Source organism: Zootoca vivipara, chromosome 12 (genome assembly GCF_963506605.1).
Source record: "Zootoca vivipara chromosome 12, rZooViv1.1, whole genome shotgun sequence".
Classification (NCBI taxonomy): Eukaryota; Metazoa; Chordata; class Lepidosauria; order Squamata; family Lacertidae; genus Zootoca; species Zootoca vivipara.
This window is the reverse complement of record NC_083287.1, coordinates 33195651-33217069: the sequence shown is the minus strand read 5'-3', so window position 1 is coordinate 33217069 and position 21419 is coordinate 33195651. Positions and strand designations below refer to the sequence as shown.

The following is a 21419-nucleotide window of genomic DNA, read 5'->3' as shown; positions in this document are numbered from 1 at the left end:
TTTTCAGATCATACCTGTAGCAGAAGACAAAATGTTGAGAGAACTGCTAAACAAGCCCTGTGACATAGAAGAAAACCCCAATAAAACACTCAAGCAACTTCTGTCCCCCAGCCAGGTTCCTATGTCTTACCATAAGAAGTCATTGAGTTACCTAACTTGGGAAGACTCTTTTCCCTTTACCTGATAAATACATTCCCCTAGCATAAGGTACGTACCTCAATTCTGGTGATAAAACCTTGTTTTGTACAGTGGTGCCTCGCTTAACAAATGCCCTGCTTAACTAAATTTCCACTTAACAAAAGGTTTTTTCTAGTGGAGGTTGCCTTGCTAGACGAATTCGTTTTACGAAACATTCGTCTAGCGAATCGCGGTTTCCCATAGGAATGCATTGAAATTCAATTAATGCGTTCCTATGGGCAAAAAAAAATTCAAAAAAATACGATGCATTCCTATGGGATTCGCTAGATGAATTTTTCGTTATAAGAAAAGACCCGTGGAACGAATTAAATTCGTCTAGCGAGGCACCACTGTACTCTAAAAAAGTAAGGTATGAACGGGAAGTTCTAGAAAGCACCTTTCCTTATTGTCTGTATGCAAGAGGTTCCAAAAATCAAGGCTCAAATTTCTCTTTTTGCCTACCCCTGAACTAAAGCACTGAAAGCTTAAACTATGCTTATTATAGCATAGGTATATTTATCAATAGATTGCAAGGCAAGTCTGCACTGAGAGTATAATGTGAATTGTTTTGAGATCATAATTATCACAGGCCCCCAACATTTCTCTCTAACTTATCACACTGTTTTATCCCAAGTAATTCAGATCCTTTGAGACTCCTTCCTTCAAAGCTTTGGAGAGTACTTTAGTGGGGTTAGATTGGTGAAAATGGACAGGTTTCAAAACTAAACTACATACCTCTGCTCTTGCAGTTTTCTGTAATCCTTTTGGACACTAGCAGCTGTAAAGCATGGGCCATGGGTGTTTCATTCTTTAAAAAGCCATGTGCCTTCCAATTCAGTCACTAAATTAAACTTTTCTGCTGACTTGTGTTTATTTAAACAGCTTTGATTAAGTAATTATACTAGTTTGGCTGTCATGGTTTCATTGGTCTCCTATAGCCCCTGGAGGGGGAAGGCAGAAAAAAACTATTTATGGTCAGCTGGTGGTCTTGTCCAGAGCTGCTTGTACCTGCCTAACGTCAAGTACTATATTTATTAATTGAACTCTAACCTTTTCTTACCCTGAACTTTCATTATGAGCCCTTTCTTGATATTTCTGAGTGTTCTTTTCCAGTCCTACCTGTTTGCTTTAAATTATTTGTTGGAATTCTTGGGTAAAGAGAATAACAAATATTTAAAGATGGCTTGAAGCTGCAGATTTAGAAAACGTCAGCAAACAATAAAATATATAATAAAAAGCATTTAAATAAAAGCAACAAACAAAAAATAGAATGGCAGCAATTAAAACAGAACTATAATATCCACTCAGTATATCTGAGAAACACATAATTGACCCATAAATGCTTCAGTTTTACACATGTGAAGGTTCTGTAAACCAAAACTGATTCCAAGATATTGCTACTGCACTATCTCAATGCACAGTATGTCAAATCTTTTGGATTTAAGCTGGTCTGGTCAGAACTTCTATATGGGTGATCATGTGGGAACCCTATGCATGCTGTCTTTGAATTTTGTTGTGGAAGGAAGGTATGGTATTAATTAAATATGAATGCATTGCTTTGTGTAGATTTTCAAAAACATTCTTAAATATGACTTAAGAAGAGAAATGCCAACTCTCTTCCATTTGTCTTAATTACTTTTGCAGGTTGAATACAAACCTGCAAATAGAAGGAATCTTTGGATACAAAATCTGTATATAGATGGCATCTCCCACTTAACAGCAAATCTGTTTAACATTTTCCCTTAGATCATGGATGGATAACAGTTTTCAGCCTGGGGGCTGTACTCCTTTTTGGCCAAGCTTTCAAGGACCACATGCCAGTTGTGTGTGAGGTCAGAGGTCAAAGTGAACCAACCAATTAATATAATTTTTCCTTTTGTACAGTAGGCAAGCTTTTACACACACTCACAAACCCCTCTGTAGCCTCGATCCCGGAGAATTCCAAGAGTCATACAGAGAGACCTGGAGGGCTGCATCTGGCCCCCAGGTTTAATGCCCCCCACCCCTTCCCTAGAGCATTGCTCAAAAGTAAGAAGCTTTTCCACTTGTGCAAGCTCCTGTTGTACAAGCAGAAGTATGAGAACTGTGATAGAGCCCTGTGATAGAGGACTTATTGTAGCACTGCATAACCTCTTGCAGAAGTTATTGGCACAATCATTTATTAAACAACGCAAGCAACATCCCCACACACACAAAAAACTTACAGTACTTATGGCACAGTGCATCCTTTTAAAAGGCATTCACTACACTAAACAACCAGAAGTGCTGCACATCTCAGTAGAATTTGTGAGACTCAAGGAATATGAAACAATAGTTTGTTTACCTGAAGCTAGCTAATGATCCTCTTTTGATACTTCTAAATTACTTAGGTTTGGGGCACAGTCATTATGGAAGACAAACAGAATGAGCCCCATGAACACAAATTCTTAGATACTTAAAGGAGTCAAGTCTGTTTTAAAAAAAAGACGGAACTTTTCTAGTCTCAAAACCACCTAGTGATCCGAGGTTGGTGGTCTCAAAAAACAAAACAAAAAACCAGTTGTGAGGAAACAGCTACCAACCTGCCACAGATATACATAGAGCGAAGATGTTTTAGTTTAAAAGAACAGCAGCTGAGAAACAGTTATTTGATCCCTGCTGTTTGAGGGACAATAAGAAGAGCGTTGTTGCGATCACTCATCAGCGATCCCTGTGCAGCTTGATTCCAACAGCCGCAACAAAACCACAGATGTTATAACAACATTGCAGTAGGTGGTATTATGTTGCAAATCTTATGCATAGTAGTATCGTTCTGTTGCTTCCAGAACTATTGTCCAAGTTTGCTGCAACAGTTCAGCTAGTCTGTACATAATTTGTAAATGATGTGCCTGCGTCACCTACTCTATTTATCTGAAGTAGTGCCATGTCTTGCAAGTTGTGTGTGTGCTTCACACAAACAGAAGTATGAAAACTTCCATAGGGCCCTTCTGTCAGAACTATCTATTATAAAAGGTTGCATTATAGTGTGTGTGTGTGAGAGAGAGAGAGAGAGAGAGAGAGAAACAAACAGACAGACAGACAGACAGACAGACAGACAGACAGACAGACAGACAGACAGACAGAGGACACGATCCTACTACCTGTGTTTTGTTCAGAAGTTGTGCACACACAATAAAGTACTCATGTCTAATGTGCAGACTAGACCCCCCCCCAGAAAAATCAACTTTGAAATATGATGATTTAGAGCAGGCATGTCAAACCTGCGGCCCTCCAGATGTTTTGGCCTACAACTCCCATGATCCCTAGCTAGCAGGACCAGTGGTTGGGGAAGATGGGAATTGTAGTCCAAAACATCTGGAGGGCCGCAGGTTTGACATGCCTGATTTAGAGTTAGGAAGAACCACTGCCCTCTGCTTCTCTGTTCCTAACTGCCCTTTCCTCAAACCACCTTTTTTTTTACCTGTGGGATTCAAATGCATGTTAACAGTTCTTTCTGGAAACATTAAATAACACACAAAGCACTGCTTTGAAGCAAATCCATAGAACACAAATCATGTTTGTATTGATTTATAGGTTCGCTGCTACAAGGCACCTGGTTTCTCTGTGACATTTTTCTCTTTCTCACTCGTAATCAAATTACCAAGAATTATTTGATGTTGTTAGCACTTAACCTAAACTTTTTTATGAAATTGGTTGCTCAGTCAGCATGCCTGCCACCTATGTCCACACAGCCAACATATCTTTACAATCTCTAGGTCCTTCTATTTGAAGGACAGTATGAAATTTTATGTTAAACGGTGGTCTGCTATCCACACATCCATTTTATTTTCTTTGAACGTAGACGACAGTTAAGTGTATTGTACAACTTGGCAGTTTGATATCACTTTGATAGACACAAAGTGACCTTATATGTGCACTCCTGTGTACTTTTAATCTGTGGTCTCCCATCTCCCACTCGACAGGAATTCTGAGATGTTGATGGAACCCTCTGTATCAACAGAGCAGCTGTGCTGACCTTTAACCCTTCACACTGGTTCTGACAGCTGCCTGCCATGTGTAGAGGAAACCTCACAGACGAACATTTCTGTCCTGAAGTAAAGATTTTTAGATAAACATGCAAGCACTACTATGGATACTACTTTTAAAAATAAATATACTACTGAATATATAACAGCAGGATACGGTGTAGACTGTTAAAATATATATACACACTACTGCTAGCTTGTTTCTCTGAAGAACTTTTAAATAACGAAAATTATCATAAACTTAAAACTGCACACCAAATGTAACCAATCTGAAATTTATTCATTTTATTAAATGAAGTTAATTGGGCTCTGCAAATATAGGTTCATGGCATTATTGGCATATGTAGGTGAGGTGATTCGGACACTTCTAAAGCAACTGACTCTGTGTGTAGTTTTTAAATTTTAATCCAAATGATACCTTTTCCCAATTCTTGTTTTTTTTCTTGGGGTGGGGAATTAAAACACAACCTTAACCAAAAAGAAAACTGTATTAGAAACCTTTGTTATGTGTTAAAATATGGTGACTTGAATGTCAGGTTCATCTTGCTCTTATTGAGAGTCCAGTGTTATCTGCTAATGTTTTCCTGCTGAGCTACTACTGTTTTGCCTTTTTGCGCAGCTGTCGTGGTATTAATATAATATACCTTTCCCATCTGTGTAGAGGTCACTATTCTGTTGCCCACTCACATTACCTCTGCTCAGATATTAACTGCTTGAGGTTTTCTTATCTCAATAAATATTCAATAGTACCTCAACAACATGAGGTACTGCTTTTTCTAAAATGAATGAATGAATAAATAAATATACAGTAGGAGACTTTTTTTATTCATTTGTTTCTTAGCAGGAGAAGAAAGTCTCCTGGCTAAAATCATATTCTATTCAAATTCTTACCTTAACTTACAAAATAGTTGCCTCTTTTTTCTATTGGACAGTTTGACAAGACAGTAATTTAGTGCTGTTAATATTTTTTTGTTCATGTGTTCATAAATCAGGCAGGGGGAACCTCGCTGTGTGTGTAGGGTGTTAAATATTAATGTCATTATTTAAGGCAAATAGATAATATATTTTCTACCGGTCTGTCCAGCTGGAAGTTCTGTTAAATTGGCACATGAGTGCCTCTTTAGTTGAGTAGTGAAAAGAAAACGTTTCCACCATTATAAGCCTCAAAATTTTATACTTTATAATAATGGCATCTCATGAGCTATCAACCTTAAACCTGACATTACATGATGGACCTGAGGAGGTCTACTAAATTTCAAACTGATCCAATGAAAATTGTTGGATTTACAGCAAGTTTAAAAGTGCTGAAATGTACACTTTTATTGGTTTAAAATTTTGGTTTGATGAAGTTCTGAGCAGCAATTCAAAGATTATTAAGGTTTACCTGCCCCATTAAAGTCAGAGGTAGCAATTACTGGTAAAACTACTGTCAAAATACTATGGCACATGCACATTTTACATTTTGGAGCATAATTTTGCCTGGACTTCACAGTGAGCCACCTAATGAATGCTATGTGCAGTTAGGCACAGTGGTTGGACAGACTTCTTGGGCTCAGTGGCATGTACAATTTGTGATGCTGCATAGCATCTTTACTGATCACAGGATACATCTATCTGTTAAGGCATCTAGGGAGATTAAATTTGGAACTATTTAATATGCAAGCATTGACGTTTTTCAATACCTGGTTAGACATTCAAGCCATTTAAGATGATACTGTGAAATACGCCACAGTGCCACTTTCCAATACAGTGTCGAGACTGCAATTTCTATGTTTGTTTGATTTTAATAGTAGATGGGTAGTGATTTAATCGTTAGTAGTACAAGTTATACAGGAGGCTTGTTGACAAGGTTCTTGGGGTTATAACCCCTGTTGCAAACATATACTCTGCCTTCTAGAGCCTTCTTACATTGCTAGCAGCCTAACAATACACATATAGAAAATGTTTCTAAAACTGCTTCCCTTAGTACTGAAATAGGGTGTCATTTTTAAGCTTAAACCGTTACTCAATTTCAAAGCAGACTTACAAGAAAAAAATAATTACAATACACTGCAGAAATGTCCAGTTTTTTGTATATCAGAATGAACTACATTCCCATGCCTGTCACAGATATAACTGCTGGATGTCATTCTAACAGCATGGCTCCACTCCGCCCCCCCCCCACTCCACCCCCAGCAGATTTCCATGTAGCCTTTTAATCTTCCTCTTGTCTTTGGGTGTTTACACTTGATGCATTTAACTCAGTGTTGTAGATATTCTACATATAAGGGCTTTAGGACTTGCTCAAAGGATTAACTAACATTCTAGTGTCCTTTATCCACTTCAGTTCCTACATTATTTTACATCTGATACATGTTTTGACCAGATCATATTTCTCAAAACATTTAAGCCCACAGAAAGCAATTGACATTTGTTGTTGTTGTTTAGTCGTTTAGTCGTGTCTGACTCTTCGTGACCCCATGGACCAGAGCACGCTAGGCACTCCTGTCTTCCACTGCCTCCCGCAGTTTGGTCAGACTCATGTTATGACTAATAATGAACTACAAATTTCCATATTCTACACTTAATTCTTCCATATACTTGCTTTTCTAGGCTTATTGGTTTACATTATACATTTAGATTTCACAATTGAAACTTAATGTATGATTCAAAACAAATCACAATCCTTTCGTACCAGGCAGCTCACACTGGTCAATTATTCCTCACCTTAGCTGGTTCTCATCTTGTTAGCCAACCATGTGTCTCATTGGAAGCTTATGTTTTTCCGATACAGTACTTTGAAATTTCTTGATACTATCTTGTTTTGACTAAATGTTGTTTTTACTATGTTGTTATCAAAGACACTTCTTCATCCTAAACATGTTTACTATTTCCTACTTTCAGCTGTTCACAAATGGTTATGCTTCCGCTATCTTAACCCATACCAACTGTGTCATCATCTATGTTTATATAATTTCATGTTCTCAGTTTACCTTATTAGCTTACCCAAATGCCTCACACTAACCCTTTCCCATAGCTAGTATTTTTTCAAGTATTATTTATATAGAGTTCCTATCAAAGTAGGTTTCTGGGATCCTTTCTTCAAGTTTCCCCCCAATAACATGCATATGATGTATCACAAGTTAACAGCATTAGGCTGCATAGCAAGGATCTGTCATGTTGTTCCTCTCACAAAACAACAATTGTGGTTTGCTGTCCAAAGTTGGTAGCTGCTCGTGGCATGGGAGCAAGGAGCTATGTGTACATCTCTGAAACTGAGGTTGACTAAGGATTGAGAAGCCACATCCTCCACTTGAAAGGCTTTGCAATAAGAATTTCCTGATCTCTTTAGTTTTCTCTAGCATTTGTGTAGGTGGGCAAAGATTTTCTAGCTCCATGTGGTATATGGATAATTGTGAAGTGTATTATATACCTACAGTATTATATAAGCTTATGTTTTGTTTCCATTGACAGTGAATAATATCTCTAAAGTTTAGTGTGAGAGGTTTTCATTCCATTTAATAGTGTATGTATAGTATAGCTACGCTGGCTCATAGCTGCCAAGTTATCCCTTTTTTAAGGGATTTTCCCTTATGCTGAATAGGCTTCCTCGCGAGAAAAGGGAAAACTTGGCAGCTATGCGCTGGCTCCCTTGGCTCCAGTACTTCTTTAAGGAATTTGATTGTTTCAATTGCAATGGGCTATCCTATAAAACAACACAGTAACAAGTGAACATAAAAAGTGGGTCATAAAAATAATCTCTTCCCCCTCCCCCACAAGAAGTATTTTGTGCTGTAGGAACCAACAGTTCTTTAAAAAATAAAATCTTCTCCCAATTCAATATTACAGTCTTATTGAAAATGTATTGCTGGTCCTAAAAGAATTCTTTCTTTTGGATAGAAAATAAAAGAAAATGATTATTTTTGGTTCCTATTTGGTATTACCTTTTTCAATACAAAAATATTTCAGTAAAGTGCAAAAAAGACTACCTGGGCTGTGGACAAATATTGATACTAATAAACAATTATGGTTTCCTCATTTGAAAATAACTCTTGATTATGACATTCCCAGCTACGCTGGTTCTCTTATATTTTCCTTCAACTTATCCTTAAGTCCCATACTGTCTTAATTTGACACATTAAAAGTTGAAAAAGCCTGTCTATAAACAATTCCATGAAGCCCCCCCGTCACTCTAATAGCTAATATCTAGAGTTATATACAGTTTTAGTTTCCATTGATCATTTGCAGCAAAAGCATAGTTGTACATATAATTTAAGGACTCATTTTCAGTGCCGATCAGAAGGCCAGCAGTTCGAATCCCCACAACAGGGTGAACTCCCATTGCTCGGTCCCTGCTCCTGCCAACCTAGCAGTTCAAAAGTATATCAAAGTCCAAGTAGATAAATAGGTGCTACTCTGGCGGGAAGGTAAACGGCGTTTCCGTGCACTGCTCTGGTTCACCAGAAGCAGCTTAGTCATGCTGGCCACATGACCTGGAAGCTGTACGCTGGCTCCCTTGGCCAGTAAAGCAAGATGAGCGCCACAACCCCAGAGTCGTCCGCAACTAGACCTAACTGTCAGGGGTCCCTTTACCTTTACCTTACTTTTCAGTGCCATTGTAAGTGCTGTCATATGGTGGCCATCCTGGGACTGCATAATTCAGTTTTTTAGCTTGCAGTGCTAAAATCTTCCCGTCCATGTAGCATTCCAGACCTAGCCTGCTTCTTGATGTTGTGTTTGTGTTTAGGGAGGCCTCTTTGTATGGCAGAGCAAGCATTCAAACTTGCAGTTCACCTATCCGCATTCTGAAAGTGTAAAATGCCAGGAGGGTTGTCTCATACGCTTTTTTCTGAACACGTAGATCAAGTCTGTGGATAGAGGAACACTTTCTTAAGGTCCTTTCTGCACCTGTATTTTAAAGAACTGTCACCGTATATTTGCCATTCGTATTACTGTACTTTTGAGAAAACATGGGTTTTCATAATGATCCATCTGAATTGTGCTCAGTGGCCTATCTTCCTCCTGCCTGAAGCTATGGGGTTGTGATGTGGGTGGTACAGTGGCTATAGACTCTTATCTGGCAGGTGCAAAAGGCGTTTGTACCCACTTCCCCCAACTGAGCAGTCACCCCCCCTTTTCACTCACAGTTGCACAAAAAAGTTCATAGGTATGATAAATAGACCTACAAATGCAATTAGGATGCAGATCCCCAACTGCAACCTCTGTGAGAAGCATGAAGAATCTAGGTGCTAATCATGGAGGAGTAACCAAGAAAACGTAGGCATAGACCAAATTTGTAAAATTGCCACTTACTATTGAAGAAATACTGTATTAATGCCCTGTTGATAATGACCATTTTTATTATTGAGGCAAGTGAAGACATGAGTAAATAACTAGGATTAGTAGATTTTATTTCTTTAAGCTTCCGTGCATGTAATTCACTCAGGTATTTTAATAATAGAACAACAGGTAAAGCATACACTGAAATGCATTACATTCAGAACTAAGGTGGAAAATAATTGATTATGCAAAGTAGGCCTAGGTCCATGTAAATGTTTAGGGGTTTTACTTATCAAATGCATGCTGATATCTCAATTTTTGGCACTTTTTAGTAACTAGAGCATGTCAAAATGAAATAATTGAATTTTTTTATTTTAGTACTTTCCTCCTACCTCTAAAATATATTACTTCTGCAACTTTTGAACTATTTCTCCAAACTAAATATCCTGTGTAATTTCAAAACTAGAGTTCCTCATTTTTTTTCTAGGAAAAGGTCTGCAATGCCCCGACCATTTTTTATTTTTTTTAAAAAAAACGCTTTAATTGCCATTTGTATAAGGCTGCATATGAAAATTTCCAGGAAGGAATCTATTTTACCTTTTCATTTCTCCTCTGTTAATGAAATGTGCCTTGATTCAGAGCATGCTCACATATTGTTGTTGTTGTTGTTTAGTCGTTTAGTCGTGTCCGACTCTTCGTGACCCCATGGACCATAGCACGCCAGGCACTCCTGTCTTCCACTGCCTCCCGCAGTTTAGTCAAACTCATGTTCGTAGCTTCGAGAACACTGTCCAACCATCTCATCCTCTGTCGTCCCCTTCTCCTTGTGCCCTCCATCTTTCCCAGCATCAGGGTCTTTTCCAGGGAGTCTTCTCTTCTCATGAGGTGGCCAAAGTATTGGAGCCTCAGCTTCACAATCTGTCCTTCCAGTGAGCACTCAGGGCTGATTTCCTTCAGAATGGATATGTTTGATCTTCTTGCAGTCCATGGGACTCTCAAGAGTCTCCTCCAGCACCATAGTTCAAAAGAATCAATTCTTCGGCGATCAGCCTTCTTTATGGTCCAGCTCTCAATCAATGCCTTGTCGTGGCTAAGGGGCTTGAATAACTCAAGAGAAGCTGTGAGCTATGCCGTGCAGGGCCACCCAAGATGGACAGGTCATAGTGGAGAGTTTTGACTAAATGTGATCACCTGGAGAAGGAACTGGCAAGCCACTCCAGTATCCCTGCCAAGAAAACTCCATGGACAAAGACTACAGGCCTGTTCATATATACTCCTGTCTAAAACATATTTACTTAGAAGTATAAGGTTCCTTTAGATGACCACTTGCAAATCTACCTAAGCAGCTTTCCTAGCAGAGATGTAGTGGGGGGCAGGGGGGCATGGCCTCAGGCACACATTTTTGAGGGGGTGCAATCAGGCACCCCAATGACAGGCGTGGAGCCCTGGCAGCTGAGGCACGGCATCAAGCGTGTTTGTCTAGTGGGCAGGTGGACGGACACAGTGGGTGAGGAGCCTGTTGGAGGCGGGTTCCATTCACCATCCATGCAGACTTCACATGTGCCTCCTGGCGTGTGCCCCAATCCCAGCTGCCCAGTCCACCAGGGGGGCACAACATTTGCCCCAACCCACGCTACACCGCTATTTCCTAGGAAATAATGGGCTTTCATTAGGAAAGTATTATATCTCAGGGATAGAGCATGTGTTCTGCATTAAGTAGGTTCCAGGTTCAGTCACAACAGTCTCCTGGGGCTGGAGAAATCTGTCTGAAACTCAGAGCCACAGTCAGTCAGTCAGTGTAGAGCTAGATTTGTCTGTTAAAGAGCAGTGTAACTGTCTGAGGTCCTTGGAAGGAAATGATGGTATATAAATATAATAAATAATTAATACAACCTCAGTTTGGGAATTGACATAGCTGGTCCTTCTTCCTTACAAGCCTCCCTCTTTTTTGCCTCTGCTGCTGGGGGAATATTCTTTGCCATGGTTCTCCCAGCTCCTCCCTCTAACAGAGAGAGGGAGAGAGTTCCCCAGGAAATAAGCTTACTGCAGTGTGCTACTTCTAACTACTCACTGGAAAGTCAAGAGATCACAATTTTTCCCAAGCGTGCCCATGCAAAATAAAAAAAGAAAAGCTATAATTCACTTCCTTCAATTATTACCCACTGGAACTCTATCATAGTCTTATTAACTTTCTCCCCATTTTTTTAATTCAAAACTGAGCCTTACAAACTATCTCTATTTTAGTTTACGAATAGGAAGAATAGAAAAAAAGTAAACCTGAACCTGTTTGCTTAAAATTAAACTCAAATTGAAATGTGTCCATAGTAGCTTTCTATTAATTCCTAATAAACAATGGAGCTCAATAAAAATGCACGCATGGTTTAGCACAGGAACAGATTCCTTATAGCTATAAATCAAGCTAGAATGGGTATTACCATTGCTAATACATCCATTAATTCAACCGCACTGTTAACGTTACTACAGCTACGAAGAAAAACTTGGCTAATAGGCAGCTGCCTGCAATGATCCTGGCCTGAGGAAAAATTACAAAGTTGAGCTAACACTCCTTGTTTTACTGAGCACAATAGCATTTACTTTTAAATCCAGAAACAAGAAAAATGTGAGAAACCAAGGCAATATGTTTATAGTGCATTCAGTTGCAGTCTGTATCAAAGCATACATGTATACAAATGTACAAACAGGAATAATCTAGGTGTAGGTATAATTCATGTTGCATATGCATAAGCAGGAGGGGGAGGGGGATTTATGAGAGGCTGGCCAGGTTTAATTCGCGTCTGCTTGTATTTAGCACTTAAAGTTTCTTACATTCAGTTTGCTCAGAAGCGTGATGAAGTGCTTCTTGCTTCTGCCTCAAATCAGAAATGCATGAAGTACAGCTGCAGAGATAATACATTCTCCCCAAAGGCTTTGGCTGAGCAAATTAGGTGTCAATGGGGTGCCTGCGCAGGCAGTACTCTCTCTAATTAGTCTCTTGAGCCTGGTTGGTGGCGAGAATAAGATGATCTAATCAATTGGTCTGTGTCTGATGGTACGTGTAAAAATCCTACCAGGCAGAGCTGTCTCCCACAGGTCACTCACCTGCACAGCAGGATTGCTCATTTTCATTTTTCATCTCTTCCATCACATGATGCTGACAGTTGGTTTTAAGAAAATTGAATTTAAAAAAAGAAAGAAAGAAAGAAAACTGGTTCATAGGGCATGTGGGTCAGAATTAAGTTGCATTATGGGTATTCGTGATCCAGTTCATTTACATGGGTAGCAGAATACTTTCATGAATTTGTTTGCCATATACATGGTTTTGTCAATAACATAAAATCTTTTTATTTCACAAAAGATTATTTCAGTAAAAATGTAAGCAAGGAAAGAGTGTTTCTTCAATGCATTTGAGGGAATGGTATCTATTGCCTAATTTTATCAGTGGAATTTAATTGGGAACGGCACATTGCATGCAGAGAAACATGGCATCCTCTTCATTATTGCTTCGCTTTTAAAAAAACAACCCATGTGATTGGAGGAACCAGTATTCTAAAGTGGTATCAAGCCAGCTGTGTGCATTGAGCCTTGAGTGTGTTCAGCATGCTAAGACACTGGGGGAGCCCTGCCCCATCCTTTCCCTCAGAATGTACCTCCAAATGGACTGCCCTTAAAAGTCATGGTGTGTATGCAAAAAGAAGCTAGCATGCCCTAAGTATTTTTTAAAAAAAACTGGGACAAATATTCTGAAAATAGTGATATCTTACCCCATGCCTTGAACTATAATTAATATTTTAAATCAAAGCTTTGTCTCACTTCTCTTCTCCTCAGACTAGCAGCAACAGTATTTTAAAGTTACTATTTGGCTTCTTTGTTCAAGTCAGAAATTGTTCTCTGATTTATGAGAGAAGCAGTTCTATATGACACAGGATTTCTGGACAAGATAAAAACACGATCGTACTGATTCTTAAGCCCTTAAGTTGTACCCTAATCATGCTCATTTTTTTCTGTAAATATACTGTGAAGAAATCAAACCTACCCACACAACCTTTTGCATTTCAAAATTAAAAGTGCATTTTTGTGGCAGTATGTTGTTCTACGTCAAAGGGATTTTTGAGGATCTCTGAAAGCAAGCCTTCCTTTGCTCTTGGGAAATCAGAGGTAACAAATACTGGATTTTGCAGCAGTTGCTGTTATAAGCAAAGATGTGACTGGAGGCCATATCACCATCTGCAAAGATTCTAAGAGAAACTTTGATTTTTCCTGATCTGAAGAAAAAATAAAAATTAACTGGATTCTTTTATAAAATAGCTTTAAAAATACTGCCGTGAAACCAAGGACTGGTCTATGTAAGAACGGACATTGTGTCTATAAGACTTGTGCACTGAGTAAAAACCATTGTCTTGTCTTTGTATTGGTTCATTCTCTCCCTCAGGCAAGTGGTTTCTCACTCTTCTGGCAATGCAAAATGTTGAATTTTTTAAAAATGACACCATAAGAATAAAGTATTGTATTTACTCAAGTCTAATATGCCATCAAATCTAATGTGCACCTTAATTTTCACAATGTAATTTGGCCAAAAAAGGTGAGCATTAGATTTGAGTAAATACGGTAATCAGTCTCCAACTTGACTTTCTGCTAGTTCTGCACACTAGCATCAGCAAATGCTTGTTTGAAAGGATGAGGTTTACCCATAGTGATTAAGAAACAGCACTTCCCCACTTCCTATTTCAATTCTATGTACCGGTACTTCACAAGGCACAAGTTAATTCTACTGAAGGTGGCACCAACAGCACCCACTCAAAAATCCAAATCTACTCACAGGTCCAAAAAGATTGGCAACCCCTGAGCTAATCCCACAGAAAATAAGGTTGGACAGAAGAGGACTTTCTACTTAAGTCTCCAGTCATTCTCCAGCCAGGACCAAAGTGACCAAATAGCACAGTATAAGTACAAAATGGGACTTGTTAGTGGTGTCACCCAGAATCTCTGTCAGAAGCTGTTATCAGTCACTAGAACCCATTAATTAGGTGCCCTGCATTTTCTGTGCATGGAAATAGTACTCTAAATCAGGCATCCCCAAACTTCGGCCCTCCAGATGTTTTGGACTACAATTCCCATGTTCCCTGACCACTGGTCCTGTTAGCTAGGGATCATGGGAGTTGTAGGCCAAAACATCTGGAGGGCCGCAGTTTGGGGATGCCTGCTCTAAAGCAAGAGTGGAGAACCTTTTCCAACCCAAGGACTTCATTGCCTCCTGGGCAAACTTCCAGGGGCCACGTGCCAATGGTGGGTGGTCTCAGGCAAAACTGGGTGAAGCATTAGCCTAGGACACATTCTAGCTGGGCAAAATTATTAGAATGCAAAGCAAGGCAAGTGGGAGGTGTGGCTGAAAAGGTGGCGTGGCCAGATAGAGAGGTCTGAAGGACCCATTCAACCCCTATACCTAAGTTCCCCACTGCTTACCAATGTCTTGTGGCAGGACATGTGGATCCAGAATTGGCCTCCACAGTCACTTACGGACCCATCGTTAAAACCGTGTTTATGGAAGACAATCTTACTCGGATACGAGTGATCGCCAAAGATGAAGAAGAAGTCCTAAAGCATGTACAATCTAAACTCCATTACTAAGTCATCACAGAAACATACCCGCATACTCAAATTGGGGTCTGGGATTCAGGGCAATTTCACTTTACATATTAGGTGCAAGCTTAATTAAGTTTTTAAATTATTATTATTTAAATTCTTCATTCTTGGAAGTAGAGCTTCTATAACTTATCTTCTTATTCACTTCTACCTTATTTCATTATCTAACCATTCCTAGAGTTACATGATATTATCTCTTATATTCTAACAAGCCATCCTATGTAGGTTCGGTTTAAGACTAAATTGCCTGCTCAAGATTATAGAGTGAGTTTCAAGACTGTTCATAAAACTCTGTGTGTCGTCGTCCCCCCCCCCCATCTCACTCTAATGTGGACCCACATACCTGGCTCCAAATCTAGAGCTGATTAAGGGAGGCTCACTTAAGGGCCAGGGAGGTGGATGTGTCTTTGTAATTACAGAAGTGTCAGCCAATTGGCGATCAACACAGCCAGTTTCTGTTGCACAACCAGTTGCTCCTGAGTTCAGTTGTCTTAGGAAGAAGGGGTGGCTGTGGATCTGTTCAAGCTATGTATTTTAGTATACACCATTCAAGGAAAACATTTAAGAGTGCCTACACTTCAAGCCTTTCCTTTATAATAGCTTAATATTTGAAAAAGGGAACCCTATATTACCTTAAACCAAAATCAGTTTGATGACACTTAAGCATTATAACAAGTTACTTTGTACTGTTATGTTCTTGGTCATAATCCTTATTGTACTTTCTATTGGTTTTTATAGGAACTAAGATCACCAGACTGGAGGAGAACCAAAACCTAAAAAGAGCCAACTCTATGAAGACACCATGGCCCTGCTTCCTTTCTCTCTCAGTGGTGGATTTCAGTCACAAGAAAAACAATGCTGGCAAGACCTTGTTCCCCTTCCCTCTCACTTTATTTATAACCTTGCACACATTTTGATACCTTGTGATTTCAGAGACCTCTGTGAAGATTAAGCTTTTTTGCTTACTGATACATGGCATGTTCTTTTTTCCCAGCCTTTTGTGTTGAGTTTATCTGGTTTTTCCACAGCAGCACAAAACCCTTGTGAAGATATTTATGCTTTCACCAGCAATGTCTTATTAAGACAACACATTTGGTGTTCACACTTCTTCAGTAATGTCTGTAGATAAAAGCCAGTCATGGTATGCCACAGTGTGTGTGTTCATCGAAATGTTCCACATATTTTGCAAATTGTCAGAAGGATACTTTAAGCTAGAGCAGAGCTTGCTAAGTTGGTTGTAACAATCAGTATCTTACAACTATGCCTATTTATTACTGCTAGAAAACATCACGTTCCTTTCTTTAACCATGGCAATAAGTGCATCTTAGTCACCCTGAGTTTGGTTACTCAGCCTATGTTGCATAATTTGGCAGATTTTAAAACAGACTTCCACTATATATATAGTACTGAGTACTTCAAATATTTGAGACCTATTTAGAAAAAGGGGGTTTGGGAATTCCACATTTACTTTTTCTTGTAGCTTAGTTCAAAATATATTCTAAAAAGGAAAATAAAGGAGACAAGGGAGGGTGAGTTTACATTAGGATAAGCACTATGGTATAGAATCTGTAGTTGCTGAATGAGCCATTTAAAAGCCTAGTTTTTAATAGTCATCCAAACTCCAAATATTTGTTCTTCCAAACCAAAGCATCTTTCCAGTTATTTTTATAAGATGTTCAGATACAATTGGAAAATGCCTCTGTTACTGCATCCTCAAATGGAATTTTCTCCAATAATCGTTCAAATTTCTAAAGATTAAAGTAATTGGGAATTGAAGGGATTTCTATTCTTGTTTTGAGGGAGGGTGGATGATGGAGCCTATGGGAATCTTAAGGGCTGTAGCGGTTTCTGCCTACCATTCACCATCCCTAACATGATTAATAACACTTGTATTCTAGGAGATGGGGAGTGGGCAATCCAAAAAAATAAATTTGACATGCTTACAGTGGGGATTTCTCATCCATTTATTCCAACAAAGAAAGATTATTTGCCTTTCTAGTACATCAGCTGCCTAAAAACACATCTATTTTTATAACGCGTTGATTGTAGCATCTAATGCTATGTTAGAAAAAAGGAGAAAACATAGGACCCATTCTGTACTTTCATTTTGTAAACTGATGTCTTGATATTGTTTGGAGTTGGAAAATTATTGATTTTGCTGAGGACTTTTTTTTAGCAAAAGGCAACAGTGGTAAATATTATTCTGTGATACTGATTCCAGTAGTAATGCAAGAATTAAAATATGCATCTCCTAAATACCACTACTAAAACTCAAACCCTAAATATCTCAAACTTTGTTTCTGTATCTGTGGAAACAAATAATCACAAAATAAAATAGAACACTTTGAACGTAACACAGATGCCTTAACTACGACTTGTTTTGAGTTCCGTATTCAACCTTTTGTACGTAATCTCCTTTTCCAAGTTAGGTCATATTTAGATGTTTAAAGATGGTTTCTTTTTTTAAAAAAAAAAACAAAGTATCGTGCTTGCAAAAATGTGAGGAATCTTTGAAAATGTAACAAAGGTTCAATTAGGAAAATGAGGGTAGATCTTTAGATGTAAATCTCTTGCTTTGGCAGCTTAAGGAGTGAGGGAGGCAATTACACTCCTTGTTGAGGCAACTGATGGTTTGATGTAGAGAGGAATTCTACTGAAGAGCTCTCATCTGCGGTTTAAATGCCTAGCACCTTACTGTCCTCAATTAATCAAACGCTCAGAGCTTCTGCTTAGGTTTTGTGAATGTGCGTATGTATGCTTTCAGTGCTTCCTCTATTTAAAATAATCATTAATGCAACTGAACATATTGGCCTATAATATTTAGTTATCAGCTATTAAACTCTGAGAGCCAGCCCCACTCAACACATATCACTTCAATTACATGTTTTTGGAGTGATTTCCCATGGAGGATTACATACATAAAAACACTGTGTGAGAACTACACACTCCCCAAGAAGGATTTGTGGTCAGAATACTATGTCATTCCTAGATATTCCTGTTATAATCTGGCTTTTCAATTCCAGTGTTATTTTCCACTTGTGTCCCTTCATACAAATCATTCCAAAAGCATGCATGAGAACAATAGTTTTGGCAGAGTCCCTAATATTTAGCTTCTTAAAGAAGTTACTTTTTTGTCCAAGGTGCTGAGATTCCAACAGAATTCCATGTACTTCAAGCAACTAAATTTTAAACCAGTTTGAACTATTTATTTGTATTGGGGTGGGGAGGTAATTGTCACTGCAATGTAAGAGGGTTGTGTGATGGGCTGGTATTGTGCAGTATGATCTGCTGTATCCTCGCTATCAGGCTGGCTAGGAGAAAAATCCAGTGCAGTATAGTTAACCCATGCAAGTCCTCAACAGAGAGAGTAGTAATTATAAAACCATGCCTTCCCCTTTTTAGAGCATACTCCAACCCCAAAATATCTTCCAATGTCCTATATGTTTCTGCCAAGTCCCAAGGCTAGATAATTTTGTTCATAACTCCCTCTATACCATTTTATCCCTCTAATGATTCTCTTAAGGGTCACTCAGGCAAAACCGCTAATTTCCAGAACTCTATTCTGGAGGTGTAAAGGCTAAAGGCAATCCAGGAGAGCTTTGAACACTGCTTAACACAGATTTTTAAATGTTACATCTACTTCCACCAACAGCTGCACAAGCTTTCTCTGCATCTGAACATTGTGCCCTTGACTGCAGCAGAAGATGGGAATCTTGCGCTGTTGGTACTCCGAAGTCCCTTGCACAGTTTCCCCTGTGTTATGAAGCCACTCTGAGCTTTGCAAGATTGCAACAAAAGCCAAAACTTGATACAGTTCCAGTCCTCCTTTCAGCTACTTGAAAAGAAACAATTCATATTCTCATTTCCCCATGTATATAACAATTGTGGGCTGATTCATATGTTGCTGAAATGGAGGTTGTTGCTTTCCCATAATTGAATCCCGTACTTTTCCAGTAACAGTTGAATGAGCTTTATGACATGGGTAGATGAAAAGTCTACCTACAGGATCCAACTACTCCGCATGATTCTGTGCTTCAAATGCATAGCCAGAGAACTAGCAATAGAGGACTGGAGCTGGGTAGACCCACAACCATGCTGTTTTGATAACATATAGATTGGGCCTATATGATTGGTATTAGAAATGCAACAGCTTTCCTTTTCCTTACAGTACTCCTGAATTACACCCCTTCTTGTTTTAGTGGGCTTACCAATGAGGAGAGGAGACTCACAGTTCTGAAGCTGTGAAGAGCTTAAGCTTGCAGTCAACAATAAGAGTTTGCTATAATGTTGATTTTTCTTCTCAGAGGAACCCTACCAAACATGCAGAACACCTAAACAGTGGAGTAGTATTGACATTACTTGACTACAGTACCCTTGGGGTTAAGAATAAAGTGATTAAGTAGCAGTGGAAATGTTAATACACAATGGCTAGAAAACGTTGGGGTTCAAGTCTTCTTTTCAACATTTGGAAGAGCTTTACATAGACATTTCCTATTTATTCTGGTTTGGGCAACAGACCCTAAGTGTGATCTTTGATGTGTGTGCACAATGGACTACAAACTGTGTGCTCCATACAAAACATTATTATTGGTTTTATAACCTAATAGGATAAATGGCATTTAGACTGTACAGACTGGCACTGAATATAGATGCCATATAAATAGATGTTCTGTTATTGGCCATAACTAAACCTTCTCTCTTGACATAAAGGTGTGGAGGTAATTATATTTGTTGTTGCCTTGCAATATTCTCAAAAGCAAAAACAAAGGATGCACTAAGAAATTCCCTAATCCCAAAACTGCCCTTCTGCAGTGCTATATTCAAAATCTTCCCTTGCTGGGGCTCTTTATATAAGGCACAAAAGTGCTCTTTTTAACAGGGGTTTGGTACTCAAACAATGTTAATATTAAATATGTATACATACATATAGCCACACAATTTAGAATGACAGCTTGGTAAGCAGTATGGTTAAGTAAATGTTACATTGTTTGTTTTCAATGTGTAATTTGTCTGTATTATGAAAGATGTAATGGTTCGTCAGGTGTTGACTGTTTTCATGTAATATTATATTGAATAAAGTATCAAAGGATTTCTATGCTTCTTGGTAGTTTTATGTACAATTAGTACCACAATTCAAAAAGTTTAAAAATATATGGAGAACATATGAGAATGGGAAAGGAGAGCTTTTTGTTTAAGGGGTTTGAATTACTTCAATTGGCTTTATTGATAAATTTACTTTATTGAGAACAAATTGCAGCACAATATTGTTATTTGTTCATTCCCTCTGGGTTTAAACCGATGGTGGCAATGAGATCTTGAATTAACAAGATTGACTTTAGAAAATGTCCTGTTTGTTCACTCAAGGCAGCCCTGTTTAGGGAAGCTTTTAATGTTTGATTTCTGTATTTTAATGTTTTGTTGGAAGCCGCCCAGAGTGGCTGCGGGAACCCGGCCAGATGGGTGGGGTATAAATAATAAATTATTATTATTATTATTATTATTATTATTATTATTATTATTATTATTATTCCCCTGTGGTTATATTTCGTTCAAGATACAGGACACAAATACAAATTCAGAGGCTGTGCTTAAGGCAACCTTCTTTCTACATAGGATCAAAGTACCACCATTTGGGGGGAGGGCACTAACACTCTTCAAAACAATTTAATTTGGTTATGTGGATATAGCTCATTTTTCAAGTTGCTTCTTAGCTATACCTCTTGCCAAGTTCAGCCTGGCTGTTACCACCAAGAAAGCTTTTGCTGTAATAGCTACTGCTCCCCAGAGGAAAGTAAAACCAGAGGGAAGGTGTTTGAGCAACCCTGTGCCACTAGGTTAATGCACAGCTTTTCAGAATAATGGCCACCATTGTAAATCATAGCAGTGTGAACCCTACAGCAGCAAAACAGCCCGCTGCTACCAGTGGGGGGTGGTGTTATGGGCATTAGCTTTGAGAAGCTTATACTGCACAAGAGCGAGGAGGATAAAGGATACAAATCAGGAAACAACTGACAATACTTTTTATTATTAAAAAAAATCCAGGGCCTAGTATTTACTGTTCATTCCCCTTGTGAATAGTCGTATATATTGTCTGCAGTGAATCATGCTGAGAGTGTCAAGCACAATAGCTAAGAGCACACTAACAGTTCCACGGTTGTTCCTTCCAGTGGTGCTTGCTGAACAAGTAAAGCACACAATTGCTAAGCTCTGTTCTATTTCCAGAGAGTTAGAGAGAGATGAATTTGTGATTAATTCACAGTGTAATATTCCTGTCTCTACAGATGGGGGGAACAGCAGCATATTTCAGAATGAAAAGCTTTCTCCTCGGCCAGTAGCCAG

General features: G+C 38.8%; 1 protein-coding gene across 3 annotated transcripts in view; it reads left to right on the top strand.

Annotated features, from left to right (window-relative positions):
- Window positions 1-20170, top strand: part of CDK14 (cyclin dependent kinase 14) — a 237490-nt gene extending 217320 nt beyond the window's left edge. For all 3 annotated transcript variants that reach the window (XM_060280771.1, XM_035129982.2, XM_035129984.2), the window contains one exon: window positions 15819-20170. The gene's annotated coding sequence lies outside the window, so the exon portion shown is untranslated. The remainder of the gene's footprint in view (window positions 1-15818) is intronic.
- The last annotated feature ends 1249 nt before the right edge of the window (window positions 20171-21419 follow it).